The following is a 15515-nucleotide window of genomic DNA, read 5'->3' on the forward strand; positions in this document are numbered from 1 at the left end:
AAGTAGGCATAGAAGTGTCAATGCAAATGGATTTTTTTATGAAATAGAAGATCCCATAGGGTAAACAAGCCATCGGATTTCATTTTAGCAAAGTGACATGAAAGTGATAGGAGCAAAATTTTAAGTCCTTCAAGAAAATAGCGTACCAATTCTTAAAAGGCCGACAGCACACTTCCGAGCTTTCTGGTAGTGTAAGTGTTCATGGGTGATCACTTAGCAACAGATGCACCTGCCCGCTTGCTCGCTGTTGTAAAAAAAATAACAAATCGCTACTCGCCACACATAACGTGCGACCTTAAAACATTTGTTCGTCCAGGCGCTTTGTATATTGTAGTAAGTTCAAAGGAAAAATTCATTTCTTCCAAAAGATAAAATAATCGCCACATTTTCTGTGAAATTAAACTCATAGGGCACGTACCGTTAAAATTTATTTTGCAACTTAGTGAATAAACTGGGCCCGAATTTTATAAACTTAACGAACGAAAACTAAACTATACTCACTTTTGAACAGTCATCAAAGCATTCTATAAGTACGTAACAATACTCAATATATTTTTTATCTAATGATTACAATATAAACTTGTAGGTTCTGGTTTCGATTCCTGGGGTAAAATAGTTTTATGCACAGAAATCTATGCGAACAATGAATCTACCAATGAAAATATATTGTAACTGACGCGAGTCTTAATGAGGTCAAATCATTGTAATATTGTAGGTGTATTTCAATCAGAACAAATATGTGATTCTTTAGAAACGCACTTCCAACACAATGAACAGAATTGGCCAGAGGGAGCTATTAATATTATAATTCAAATACCTGGTCTTGTGTACTGGTTTAATCTAATCTCAGAAACTTAATAAGGCTAAAGCGCCGCCGGCAACATATCTCATAATGTTTGTAAATGAAACGTTTAGCTTATATTCAACTAATGTATAAGTATTATTTATTTGCCAAAGACATCTATATAGACAAAGAGAATATAGTTATTCTTTTTATATGATTGGGTGTCCGTCTCTACGGAGCCGCTACTGCAGCCCACCCTTATATTAGGGGGTGTGAATCTGGCCTTTAAAATAAAGTTTTTTTTTTAATTTGGAGATCATATCTCCCAGGGAAGTCCTCAAACAAAACCTCTTTGCAAAACATGGCTGAGATTTGCGGACAAAAACAACTAACTGTTGTACTTAAATGTATATTTATGTAAAAACGCGTTGTTTTTTATACATATGTAACTTGTTGGATGAATTGCAATCGTCTTTTAAACCTTTACACATTTAAAGAAAAAACTTTTATCTTCGTGTTTGTAATGAAACTCCTCCTGCTTGAAGGCTGGACCAACTGTGATGATTTTTTATGTGCGCTCAAATGGAATCTAGAATTATTTAGATTTACAATTAGATTATATTTTGTATATAAGATGTGTGTAAAGGACAACGTCAGTTAGTTGGCTCCGATAGTCATTAATAAAATCCTAATCATTAGGTGTAGACAGAAAAAATACTGAAGAGATCAAATCTATATTTAAATTGAATGTCTTTAATATCTCTTGAAAAATCTTTATTTATTATTGAAGCGTAAAGCATTTAACTAATACCCGAGACGAAAATTAAAATACCTAAGCACCCTAAAGTTCGCATACAAATCAAAGTTAATTAAAAACTTGGGTGGCAATTCCTTCAGGGCCACTTTAACAACAATCCAATAACAAAAGATTCGTGAATGCTTGAACTTCGCTCATCTTATATAAGCAAATTTTGCTTTAGTTTTTAATCAAATTGTCGGTGTACACGTGACAATTTGACGACGAATTTCTGTTCTATACCTTCTACGTTTAGCTATATTGTCTATGTCTAGGCATAAAGAGATGGCAAAGGTATGCTGGATAACGTGCCTGCGAAAATATTTGCAGCAAATGATGACTCAGAAATGGTCATCTGGTGGACTATATATCTGCTCCATTTAAGTTTAGATACATATGTAATTCTAGTCATATAGTAAATATTACATAGATTTATGAAAATGCCGTGAAAATGTCTACTAGCTTGTGGGTACTAATGATATTAGAAACTCAGAAATAATGAAACCTTGATAAAACTATTGGAAAACAATACTTTTTTTTTTATTGTTTTACATCTTTGAGTACGAATTAATTGGAACTACTTGGAAGTAATTCGTACATAACTATTTACAATACAAGTGTAGATTAACTATTAAACGTAGTATATACATTATACATTCACATTGTTTTTAATTCGAAATTTAAAAAATAAAATCTCTGAAATTAAATAACAAAAACGTGCTCAAAACAAACAATAAATACTTCAAAAGAGAAACATTCATAAAAAGTTAGCAAAAACAATCGAATGTGGCGTATTTCTCGGTTTCACTAAGAGTACTAGAGTTTTAGTTTTTCAGTTTTTGTTTCGTGAACAAAACAGCCACGTCGGAACTCGAGTTCCAATAAAAAGAGGTTAAAACTGTTCCGTCGTCTTCGAGGAAAATTTTAGTACCAAGATTTTTCTTGTTTTTATATATTCAATTCAGTTTATCGCGTTTCAAGAGTTGATGTGAAAGTTTAAAGTTCTGTTTTTTAACTTCTGTTTCGAGACACGTATTTTTCGGCGTAGAGACGTGACGACCGTATCGCCCACCAGTAAAACAACCTGTGACAGATTATTTTACCAGCGCAATCAGTCAACCCCTTGCTAGTGAGAGTGCCATGCTGTTGCCCTCTGGTTTCAGCCAAATGGGTAGGCCCGACCGGAGCAATACCACTGTTTCACAGAAAACCAGCGTCATGTGCTGATAAGGTTATGAAGGTATAGTCACGAATTGACACAAGTAGATTGCAATGAAGTTATTATAAAATATCAGGTTTTGTGGCAAAATACATACTCATTTGGTAAAATCATTTTTATTTGAAACTAGCAGCCACCACGAACTTTATTTCCTCATAATAAAATGTTTTATTTAGCCTCCAGCCGTCTTCGAGTTTTGCGTTAGCAACATATTTTGCAATTAATTTTTAGATATAGGTACGTATATCGATTCAAACAAAGCAACAATTAATAATATAATAATAATTGATTAATTATAATTATTATCTAATTATAGTCGTAGAACGTAAGTAAAAAGGTGTTCATAATATTATGAGTACAATTTGTTCTTTTTAGTTTGTTATGGAAGAGATGGTAACCCCGACACATGTATCTTTTAAAGGCTCAAATATAATAATTGTAATACATAACTAACGAAACAACACATTTTTATTAGTAACATGCTCAAAATATTTTCAATTTTAGCGGCAAATTTTTGTTTTAACAATTTAATTTACAGATGAATCACCTTAACTGAGTTCGGAACATTGTAGTTTGACTTAGAATTTAACATTGGCTCGTCGAACTTGTCGATTTCCAGTATCGTATTTGTCTTTTTCCTTCTCCTCTAAAACAAATATTCGTATAGAAGTTGAGACAAGTTTTCTCTTGATTGATTGCCCCAAATGCCGGTTTAAAAGCGTAAAGTAAAATTGACGTGTAATAACAACTTTTGTGAGACAAAAGTTCTCTTTTGTATTACGACTTAAATGTCGCGTGGAGTTTGAAGAAACGTTGGAGTTTTGTTTTAAATAACAAGCTGCTTTATGTTACTTATAAACCTAATAATTTTAAATTATTTATTTATAAAAAATGTAGTAATTTTGAAACGCAAGAATGTGAGTGTAATTATTTATTAAAATAAATAATAGTTAAAAAAAACTAGAACACACGCTTTTAAAGCAGATCAAACTAAAAAGTGAAAAATAATTCCTAATTTAGGCTGAAAATGGTAATGAACAAAAAATACTGGTATTATTGTGAAAAAGCGTGGGTTGCTCGATAGACGAAAAATATAGCACAGAGCGCATTAAAAGCATGTGTTCTAGTTTTTTTAAACTATTATTTATTTTTTAGTTAAATTTCTTTTATTTTATTTCATTTTTTTCTTCGGATTATTGCATTGTCATCGATCTTTGACAGGTGCGCAAAGTTTGAATTAAATCTGTCCGTTAAAAGTGGGTCAAAATCGAGTCCGAAGGAGTCGGTTACATACATACATACATACCTACAGGTGAAGCTAATATAAAGCGTGTAAAAACGAATACTCTAGAACATTTGCTTATAACTTAAAGATCATCATATTTATTAACATTAACTGTTATTTTCTTAACCCAATATACATTCAACAATGATATATGTTACAGATTGCATGTTTAATAGAAATCAGATTGAGAAATGTGGTCACATATTTTATGAATTGATGGGCATTATTTATTGCATTAATAGAACACTTGTATAAGTATGCAGCTTCTATTAAAAGCGTATTTCAAAACAATATCGTTTTGGAAAGTGTAAAAAGAGAGACTTCAAAAATAAAAACCGTATGGTCTTGAGACTAGATTCAGGACACGGTTTAAAACACAGATCTAAGTAACACGCCTTTGTGCAAATTTCTATTTCTGAGGCATATTGCATAAAATTTCAATGTTTTTAGTCATCATTATAAAATAATAATTAATATTTAGCTCAGGATAATTAAATTTTAATCCTTAATTTAAATTCCTATTAATATAGCGATGATTAGAGATTGTAATTAATTTCGTTAATCTGACTAACGTTCCGTAAATTTTACTATGAATAGTAGATTAATTTGCTCACATATGAAGTCATTAATTACTAAGAATCATTAATTTATGTATTGCATACAGTAATGCTTAGCCTCATTAATGAAGTACACTATTAAAATATGCTATTTAGATTATTTCAACGGTGTATTTAACTTATATTAGCTGGTACATTATTTTCTAAATTCAAATAATTAACGTGACTTATCAATCGCAATTCTTTGTTGTCTAAGTCAAACAAGATTTACTTACCTTTGTTGTATTCGGATCCTTTGTAGATTATAAATTAAATTGAATTGCACAAAGAGATCCCATCATAGTACGATTTAAAAGCCATAAATTGGGGACCTCAATTATCATGTTCGTAATCCGGTAGAATATTGATTAGAATACCGAATCTTTGAGGCGCCGTGACCCGGAAACGATAAAAACTTTATAGATTCAGCGCTTCCACTCCCCGACGAATTACGACACCAAGGATGGTGATAAAATTTGAATTTTTCCTAAAAGCCTCTTTTCCGTGGCGTGCTGTAAAGTCCTGTAAGCCTCCTTTGGGGCAAGGGGAAGATATTTCTGCGTCTATTTTATTATAAGGTTACTAGCTGCCCCCGTGAACTTCGGTTCTCCTTAATGTGATTTTACTTAGCCTACCTTTTTAGTACATACCAACATGGAACATTTTGCTATGCTACCACAGAGACTGTTCGGTTTTCTGGAATGAAAACTTTTAAAAATAGGGGTTTATTGTAGAGGGGTGAAAATTAGGGGTTGTATGTATTTTTTTAAGCTGTATCATAAAAAATATTATCAGTTTGGGGTTTGAAAGATAGATAGTAGCTGTAAATTAAAAGTTTTATAAGAATCGGTCGAGCCGTTTTGGAGGAGTATGGGAACGAACATTGTGACATGAGAATTTTATATATTAGAAGATTAGCAGCACTTGACGCATATCATCCGTTTTACGAGATTAGATGCCGAGTTCCTCCCTTTACAACAAGTTTTAATAACGCTTAGAGAATGAAGAAGTCTATTGGTGCACAGTCGGAGTTCAAACCCTTCCCTCATCAAGTTGCGAATCCCAAAAGAACCCTGAAGTCTATATTTAAACATCGTCAACCACGGCACAGCCAATACACTTCTTTCTATATGCGCTTTTAACACTCGCTTTCCATACCTCAGAGCCAAAAACCGTGCATGCTTTTTGACGTGACAACGTCTTATAATTTGATAGAGCCGGCTGCACGCACGAAAAAACATGACTCATGCGGCGTTACCTCGCTCTGAGGCGTTCCATTTAAAATTGACATAATTGTATTTATGCGTACAAATAAATGTAACTTGATCAATTCAATTGTGTGATTTCCATTTACCTCCTTCTCTATATGCATACAAAATACCTATCAAACAAATAACATTTTTTTTTTTTTTTTGAAAAATGCAACCATCCCATAAATATTTTTTTATGACGTTGTCACGTTCAACTATCGTAAGTAAACCGACTTTACAGACAACCGATTTTTTATTTAGAAACTGATACAGAAATCTGAGGCTATGGTTGCAAGGGAGCCAATTGTTATTGCAGAGAATTAGGTGGCGATACAGATTATTTGTACCCTCTGGATACGAACAAGGTTCCAAGATAAGTATACATTGAAAAAATTTAATGTTGTGTTAACATGATAGAATAAAATAAATATAGTTTAAAAAAACTATAAAACACGCTTTTAAAGCACATCAAACTAAAAAGTGAAAAATAATTCCTAATTTAGGCTGAAAATGGTAATGAACAAAAAATACTGGTTTTATTGTGAAAAAGCGTGGGTTGCTCGATAGATGAAAAATATGGCACAGAGCGTGCGATAAAACCTATAAGTTTTAAAGCTTTTCTTCTCACACATACATATTTAATAGCAAATAATGTCGTGTAAGTCAATTTTGAAGGAGTATGTAAAATAAAAGTTTATTTGTTCGTAAATCGTCATGATATTTATTGAATGAGATATGTATTGTTACAGAAAAAACTATTTACTAGATTGTGTCCCATACACGCATAGTCATGATTCATGGCATGACAATGCTTGCAAATACCCGTCGGAGGAGTGAGAATGCAAAACGCAAGCCGGGTTATTATTGACCTTTCGCAATCAAACGGAACTTGCTGCCGGATATTCTATATTTTTAAATTCTCACTCCCAGGGACGTTCTATAATTCTAAATTCAAAAAATATTTCAAGGTGTTATAAACAAAATCCGGTAAAGTGTTCTTTTCATTATTTTCACGATCGCGTAAAATATTTATGACATTCAAGTAAAATGAAATGCTAAAGATGTAATTAAAGGCATTTAGCTAACACCAAAGATAAATAGCACCGTTTATTTTAAAGTAAAGGTGAGCTTAATTAAAGTATTTCAGACTTGGAAGGTAGTCCAATTAATTGTTCTAGTTCGAGCCTGTGTAGGCGAAGAAGAATGTCTGTGTTCAGTGTAAAATAGTTGCCCATTATCGAAAGAATAGAAGCGAAGTATCAGGTTTCTTTTATTTTTAGATTCATCCCTAACGAGGCTGTTTTAAATAAGTTCATAAGGTATTTTATTAAAGCGGCATTTAACATTTTTTTTACAGTTTCATTTTTTCTTTTTTTTTTCTTTAAAAGACAATTCACACCAATTGACCTAGCCCCATGCTAAGCTGGTGAAGCTTGTGTTATGGGTACTAGGCAACGGATATACATACATATTATAGATAGATAGATATATAAATACATATTTAAACACCCAAGACCCAAGCACAACACCAAATGCTCATCACATTGATGTTCGTCTCAGCCGGGGATCGAATAGAATAGATTCGCAGTCAGGGCTACTAACCACTAGACCAATGAGTCGTCATTAAATGGTAATAACTTTATTTCCCGATGATCGTATAGTTATATAAATAATATACCCATCTTATTGTTTCCCAATTTTTCAGCCAAAATAAAGATGGGTCGACGAACAGACTTAGGAGTTTGTTAAAAAGTTTGTAATAGGCAAATCGTAATCCTTAGCTATACTTAATGTTTATGGACCTTAAAAATAAAACATTCTATTAGTGTGAAAATATTGAATAACTTTGATAACTGGTATGAGGGGTAGTCCGATCGATTGTCGCCTACTAAAAAATTGCCATGCAATAATTCAACAATATATTTAATATTACTTTACTTTTTAATTATTACTATTTAGGTCAAGAAAATTGTAAATAAATATAGTTAATTAAATTCAACAATAATGAAAAAAAAAACGACTTCAAATACCTGCCAAGTTCAAGAAAAATAATGTTTTTTACCTTTATTTCAAATACTACTGAATCGATTTTGATTTTTGTTGACTAAGTTCCCTAAACTGGAATGCAATTGATTTAAATGAAATCTATAAATCTCGATACGACTTTTCATTCAAGAACAAGAATAACATACACACATAACCTCATTTTTATAGATACAGTTAGAAATGTATCGATTACACGAACCAAAATGGGCAATTGTTAAGAGATTCATATTGTTAGCTGTATAAGTAAGGATTTGTAAGTACTATGATGTTGGCAGTATTTTAAATTGGTAAATCAAATAACTTATTGATTTGTTTATTAATAAAATGACACGTCAATTTAATAATAATAATATCCCTGATACGTGAACAATACTTGCGAAATTATTATACAACGTCAAGGGTAGCGGTATCACTTAACATCAGGTGAGCCTCCTGCCCCTTGTCCTATAAAAAAGGAATTGTCACTGGCAGGTGGTCGACTTACCACAAGTCACTGACGACGTCAAATACTTGGTAATAATTCAGTGTTATCCATTCCATTTATTCTTTGGCCTTTCAACACTGGCAATTTCTCGATACAGTTGAAGACGGGAATATGCAAAATGAACGAAAAAGGAAATTGAGTTGGCCCGCTTTGATCTTCGTTTATTAGAAGTCCAACTGATTGATTCAATAACAAAACAGAATTCTTCCCGATAATTGTTAAAATTTTAAATAAACCGAAAGTAGAACACACCAAAATTCTGAACAAACATTTAAGATTGAGGCATTAATTAAAAGTTGTTTACGAAATTTATTTGTTAATCGGTGATTACGTGTATGTATTATTAGCGATTTATATTCAAAACCATTTGCGAATAAATGGACTGGCTTAAGCTACTTTTAGTAACCTAAATTACGTTGCTTTACCTAGCTTTTAAGATTTGCTTAACAAATTCTTGGCGATGTAATATCATTCCTATTTCAATGTATATTACAGTTGTTCAAAATTGATAAGATAATCTAAGATGTGTAACAATTAAAATAATATTGAATGTGTGTTGGTTCAAACCAAACCTTATAATTAAATTTACATAAATAAATTTAGAAATATCAAATAGGTTAGTCGACATCACAGGAGACCGAAGATCTGGCAGCTACCTCGGACAAAGAATTAGTCTAGCTATTCAAAGGGGGAACGCTGCCAGTATCTTCGGAACCTTGCCTAAAGGGACTCCTTTTAATAATATATTTTAGTTATTATATGTTAAGGTTAGTTATTTATTTCAATGTATAATGTATTAGTTAGTAATATATTCTATGTTGAAAGTATTCCTTACAATGTGTGTTACATAAATTTCTTGTATACAGCATAAATAAATAAATGTTAAGTTCACTTTTGCAATATAACTTAAAATACAGTGAATTAATTTACCACAGGATGATTCATCTCTTATAAAGAGACAATAGCTTTTAAGAATATAGTTCAGTCCAATCAAATAATATATGAGAATTTTAGGTCAAGAAGTGTTAAACTTGTCAAACATTGAACTCGGTGGTAAATAAATAAAAATAATGCAATAATAACAAATTAAAATTCTCAGTTAACAACTTGTAAGTATTAGTTATAGATAGTATAGTTATGTGTTTAATAAGTTTAAAATCATGTACCTAGCTCTTCGAACGTACAACTAATCCGTAGCGATATGTTCGATATAATATACTCTATTAATAAAAATAATTGTTGGTAATGAATAAACTCAGCTACTAATAGAGGTTAGCTTTATTATCTAAATATTTAAATAAACAAAGTCCAGCCGTGCTAGTTTGGGCCGGGCCGCTAATTATAAATAATTTATAAATAATTCTCAGCACTTTCTGATACTTTAAAATATGACATAATGTTCAACAATTACCAATTTACGCATATCCGTTCACATAATATTTGTGCAACAACGAATATCTATAATTTACAAAGCCAAAGCACAGTTTAAGTTGAAACTATCAAGAATTCGGGTTTGCGAGGTTATATCGGTCTGTCACTATCACACTTGTGCGGAGGTGATTGGAAAATATCTTACGTCTCGCTCCTACTCGTGAGGCTTGCGCGGAAAGAGAATGTTGGTAACGACCTTTTGCAGCTACGGATAGCAGTGCGGAGCGTCCATTCACCGGGAGTGGTACACTCAGTAGACGCGATATCACACACGACACCGAAAAAATTACGTAAATATTACAACACTCTCGAATTGATTATCGCCGTGTGACCACACGCTGCTTTGACTCTCAGCTCATACTAAATCCACGTTTAGTGCTGCAAGTGTTTTCCCTTGTGATATTTCGACTTTGAGTTCTGACTGTGTTTTTTTGTGTTCTTCTACTTTTTTTAAATTGGATTGTTGCAGGCGCTATAAGTAAGTTGATTTTATACATTCAAATTACTATTACTCATAAAATAAACATTATACTAAAATCAATAGCCACCCACGTGCTCGAGTTAGCCTAGTTTCTAGAGGAATGTCTGTCTCAACGTTATTTTCCAGACTTCACTTATTTTTTCATCACGTTAATTTACTTGAAAGTAAGTTCCTAATATAGGGCTTAAGTATATGTAGAGCCTCCAATAAAATATTTAGCCCTTATTGTAATTTTAAGTGTTAGGATAGCCTAATATTTAATTAAAACATAGATTAGGGTACAAATGTATGAGGGGAAATGCTGAGACGGTCCAGCGACATTAATTAGTAAGGAAATGGAGGCGACAAAGATCTTAAAAGAAATTCTCCGCTAAGATCAAAGAAAAACCATTATTAGTGAGCTAACAGCTTGCAATTTCTACAAAGATCTAGTGGTATTTTCATTGGGTATTTTATTTTGACCTAAATAAGACGTTTGTTATCTATGAGTTTTAGATGTAACATCGGTAATAATTAAATATATTATTGATCAGCATATATGAACCCTTACTAATCTAGATATTTTTTTTATTTACCCCTTTCATTAGGAGTAAAAATTAGGTATTACACTGCCCTATTCTCGTTAACTAATTGGGCATAACATTTCGTAGCAAAGTTACACCATCCTCAAGATATTTTAAATTATAAACATACCATTAGTCGTAATCTAACATTAGACGTACTCAGAATAGTCCATTAGATAATGGACAATTCTCAGCTGGGACAGCTTCTAAATTTGCAATTATTAAATATAAATTTACATATTTTAATACTGACCGAGTCCAAATTGATTAATTAGTTATCATTTTATAAAGTATTCAAACTAATAATTAACAATTTCCAATACGCAAATTAATGTGTAACTATTTAATTAATTTTGGTGAATATGAATTGTTGTTTACCACTAGAGTAATCGCGTGCTTTGTGTATCAAGTTAACATTTAATTCAATTTGTGAGACCAAACATCACATATTACACGTATACTTTGACAATTTACTTTAATATTAAACTGAAAATGTACTTACAAGTATACATAAATGTATTATGTCTATTTCTTCTCTTCTGTTTTAAATACTATATTATAATATATGCATATTGCCTATAAAGGAGACAAGTACACTTAAATAACGTAGTAAAACTGATTTAGTTTTTACAAACAAAGGAGTTCTTTGTTAATAACCATACATAACCCATATTGAAAACATATGCTCAGGTTTTAAATTTAATAATAATTTATGATATTAAAATTTAGCGAATTTATTTTGGATTTAGATATTTTGCGTGCTTTAAAGCAATCATCATCGGACTCCATACAATTAATAAATACGATTCCTGATGTTTAAGACACTACATTCTTACAAACTTCATACATAAACAAGAAAATTTATTATTATAAATAAATAATTTTCTTTCTTCTATTGAGGGAAATGCTTGTTGGTGTGAGACTGATGCTTGCTAAAGGTATACATGTGTTCCAGGTCATCAGACCTCCACCACTTCGGATCGACATAATGACTTCAAAAGTAGTGATATTGAAAATATGTTTTAAATGTGTTATACTTGGGTAAATAAAACAAAATATACCTGCAGCATTTAAACCTGTAAAATGCAATATAAGAGGCAAATAAACATTATTATTATTAATATTTAAATTCCATTATAACGTGTTAATAGCGTAGAATAAAAGACATCAACGTCTGTCTAATAGATAGGGAGAATTTTATACAAAGCTTTTATATAATACATGTTTAAGATCCGGCTCGACCGTACCTAATTTGCATCAGCAGTCATGCGGAATGTATGAATACCTGCTTGTAAGCGAAATGAGGTAAAAAAAGAAAAACTACTGGGCTATTAATTTGTTATCTATTAATAAGATAACATCAACTATAATAGAAATCGCGGTATCCCAATTTTACTTTGAAATCAGGTTTTCCTTCTTAAAAAAAAGTTATTGGTTTCGTGTTTTTCCATTTGTAAATATCAACCCTTATGGTATGATGATTATGTTTTAAATACATATACGTATAAATGCAAACCTATATAGGTAAAATATTATTAGAATATGAAAGTTTTAAGCAGTGGGTTTAGCGTTTGAATCTTATTCTGAGGTCAAAGGTTCGAACCCGGCTGTGTAATGGACTTTCTGCATGCGCATGGCATTAACGTCGTACGGTGTAGGATAATACGGAAGAAAACCAGTATATCTTGGGTGTAAGAAGTAAATTCGACGGCGTGTGCCAGTCAGAAGGCTAAAAAAACAAATGATCACGAAACAGATACAGAATACTGAGGCCCCGGTCTCAAAAAGATTGTTGTTTCACCAGTTTTTTTAAATATAAGAGACTAAGACTAGATGTATTTCTATGATCTAATCTAAAATAATAGACGAGTTAAAGATTTTGACGTAAGAAATCTATAAACGCTTTAGTGACATATAGGTAGTTAGAGTTGAGTCTTCTCATACAGCGCTTTCGTCTGTGGGCAGCTATGAGTCAGAAGGTCTTGGCGAGGTCGCTCACGTATCCGCGTTCGCAAATACGGACTTTGAAGTGTTTAGATATTGTTATTGTTTTTCTTTCACACTACGTAATCTTAGAATTTCGATCTTCTCCATACATTAATTAATAACTTTACGGAAATGTAAAAATATTTAAATAATATAATAAAGTATCACGTAGCACAGAATCATTAATTTCATGTTATAATATAGTGTCATTAGTTTATATAACAGGAGAAAATGGGAGGCTCACTTGCTGTTAAGTGATACAAAACTCTTCCATGGACATTTATATTACCAGCTCTCAAGTGCGTTGTCCGCCTTTTAAGAATTGGTACGCTCTATTCTTGAACCTAATTCGAATTAGTTCGATTTTTTTTATTTTTTATTCACACTTCGTTTAATTTATACAAAAACAAATAACATAATACATAAAAATTATAAGGGATGCAACGGGCAGCCTTATCGTTAACATCTCTTCCAGGCAACCCTAGTAAGGATAAAAACGAAAAAAATAAATATGATGGGTGAAGTGCAAGAAGTTAATCTAAAATAATACAAAATAAAATATGTCATGAATATGCAATACAAAAGAATAATTCAGTGAAATGTTGTTTGCGCTTCCAACTCCCACATAAAATAACCTTAATATAGCTAAAAGATCAAATTCAATTACTTTCATGTCACTGTTATATAACAGAGAGTAAGACGTTTCAAATGCAATTTAATTTTCGGGCGTCTGGAGGGTTTTAGGACATTCAGAGTCACCCGCAAGCAAACTCATACATTATTCAATCTTTGTATAGAATAAACGCACAATACTATGTGGCTAATGGCATTGAAAAGCAAAAGGTTGCATGAAATGACAAAGACATGAACTGGTTGTGACTTGGAATAGTTGGCTTTCGGTTTAGTCATGTGCTTAGACGCGTAATGATTGGACGCTTTTATTCAATATCTGTGCTTTTGTTGTTTAACGAAGATTATATATTGTTACAGCGATCATATGAGCTTAGTAATATCAGCAGATTATTATTGACTAGTATAATAAATAATAATCTAAATAAATTATATATCAAAATAATAAATAAAAATCTAATCATAATATAGACTAGATCCGGTGAACTTCGTATCACCAACATATATTTGTGTCAAAACTTAATACAATTTTTTTAATCAAACCTATGAGATCGGACCTTCTGAAAACATCTACTAATATATGACAACCAAGAGACAATTTTCATTTCTAAAAGGACAAAAGACATTCATCATTTCCGCGCTAGGAACAGTCTTTATTGGAAAATTCAATAATTGTCGTTTTAAGTATTTTTCTTTACTTATTATTTATGTTTACCGAACTTTCCCTGAACTTCCACAAATCAAGATCATAATTAGCCAAATCTGTCCAGCCAATAACGAGCGACGAAAGATAGTTAGATATAATGTTTGGAGACACGATATATACTTTAAATGTGAAATAGTCGCAATCATATTATATTGTAAAGTTACAATAAACTAATTGAGGCGACATGGCCAAATTATATTCCCAAATTAATGTATCATATTACATATAAGCTAGGAATATATATAGATAACACTATGTTGTATCGCTGAAAAATAAAGTAAACTGGCTATATTAAACATAAACGTGGAAACGTGAACTAGTTTAACTTAGTTGGAAATAATATGTATAAAGTTTCAAATTTGTGTTCCCCGCTAGTGAAAGCAATCAATTTACGATAATCAATTCCCGATTTGTTAAACAATTTACTAGAAGAAAGTTTACGTTGAAAATGAAGAAAGCAAGGCGATTATTAATTTAATGTGTAATAAACCGAATATTGCTTGAATACCGTGCGTGAAAATGAGCCAAGGTATCTGTAAATTTTGGTCAAGTATCCTTCAGTGCCTGAGTAGTGTCATCCTAGTGGTTTGATTGTGTGAACATCTTCCCTTTTGTCGTGCATTCGAATCATGGCTGGGTACCGTTGAACTTTATATGTGCGAAATTTTAATCAGACGGACGGGGAAGGGAAGCAAGTGCATATTATTCTGAAGACCCAAAAGTTGACTGTGTGTAAGGCACAAAAGACTGATTACCTACTTATTTTCCTTACCTATTAAGAAAATAATTATCACGAAACCGATACAAAATTCTGAGGCCAAGAATCTTTCAATTTATGAAAATAAAACCTTGATCCTCCGTATTATATTCACAGAGATTTTAGATATAAACTAAATTAATTTTGAGTACTTGGTATACTCATTAAAATTTCAAATTCAAATTGTTTATTACTATTTGGACCCTAGACCTAACAATTTCGTAACGCAGCGTCACTAATAGTTGCGTGTTTGATTACGTAGTAAATGATAGTCGTTTGTGATGTTAATGGAGTGGCTCTACACGGACTAGTTAGGATCCGCGATTTCACCGACCAAGCACGCAAAGTCACGAATAACTTCGGAACCAATTAGTAAATGGAACAACAATACAATATTATAAGCAGTTCATATTTCTCATCACGTATTAAGTTACCGTTCTTTGTTACGTGCGCCACTTTCTGTGAGTGAATAGGAGCAGGACTCAGATGTGCGTGGAATAT

The 15515-nt window shown here is 31.9% G+C and overlaps 1 protein-coding gene across 1 annotated transcript in view; it reads left to right on the top strand.

Moving 5' to 3' along the window:
* The first annotated feature begins 10111 nt into the window (after window positions 1–10111).
* LOC125055754 (mucin-4) overlaps window positions 10112–15515 on the top strand; it is a 61713-nt gene continuing 56309 nt past the window's right edge. The window contains exon 1 of the mRNA XM_047658315.1: window positions 10112–10369. The gene's annotated coding sequence lies outside the window, so the exon portion shown is untranslated. The remainder of the gene's footprint in view (window positions 10370–15515) is intronic.

The sequence above is a fragment of the Pieris napi genome, chromosome 14 (assembly GCF_905475465.1).
Source record: "Pieris napi chromosome 14, ilPieNapi1.2, whole genome shotgun sequence".
Lineage (NCBI taxonomy): Eukaryota > Metazoa > Arthropoda > Insecta > Lepidoptera > Pieridae > Pieris > Pieris napi.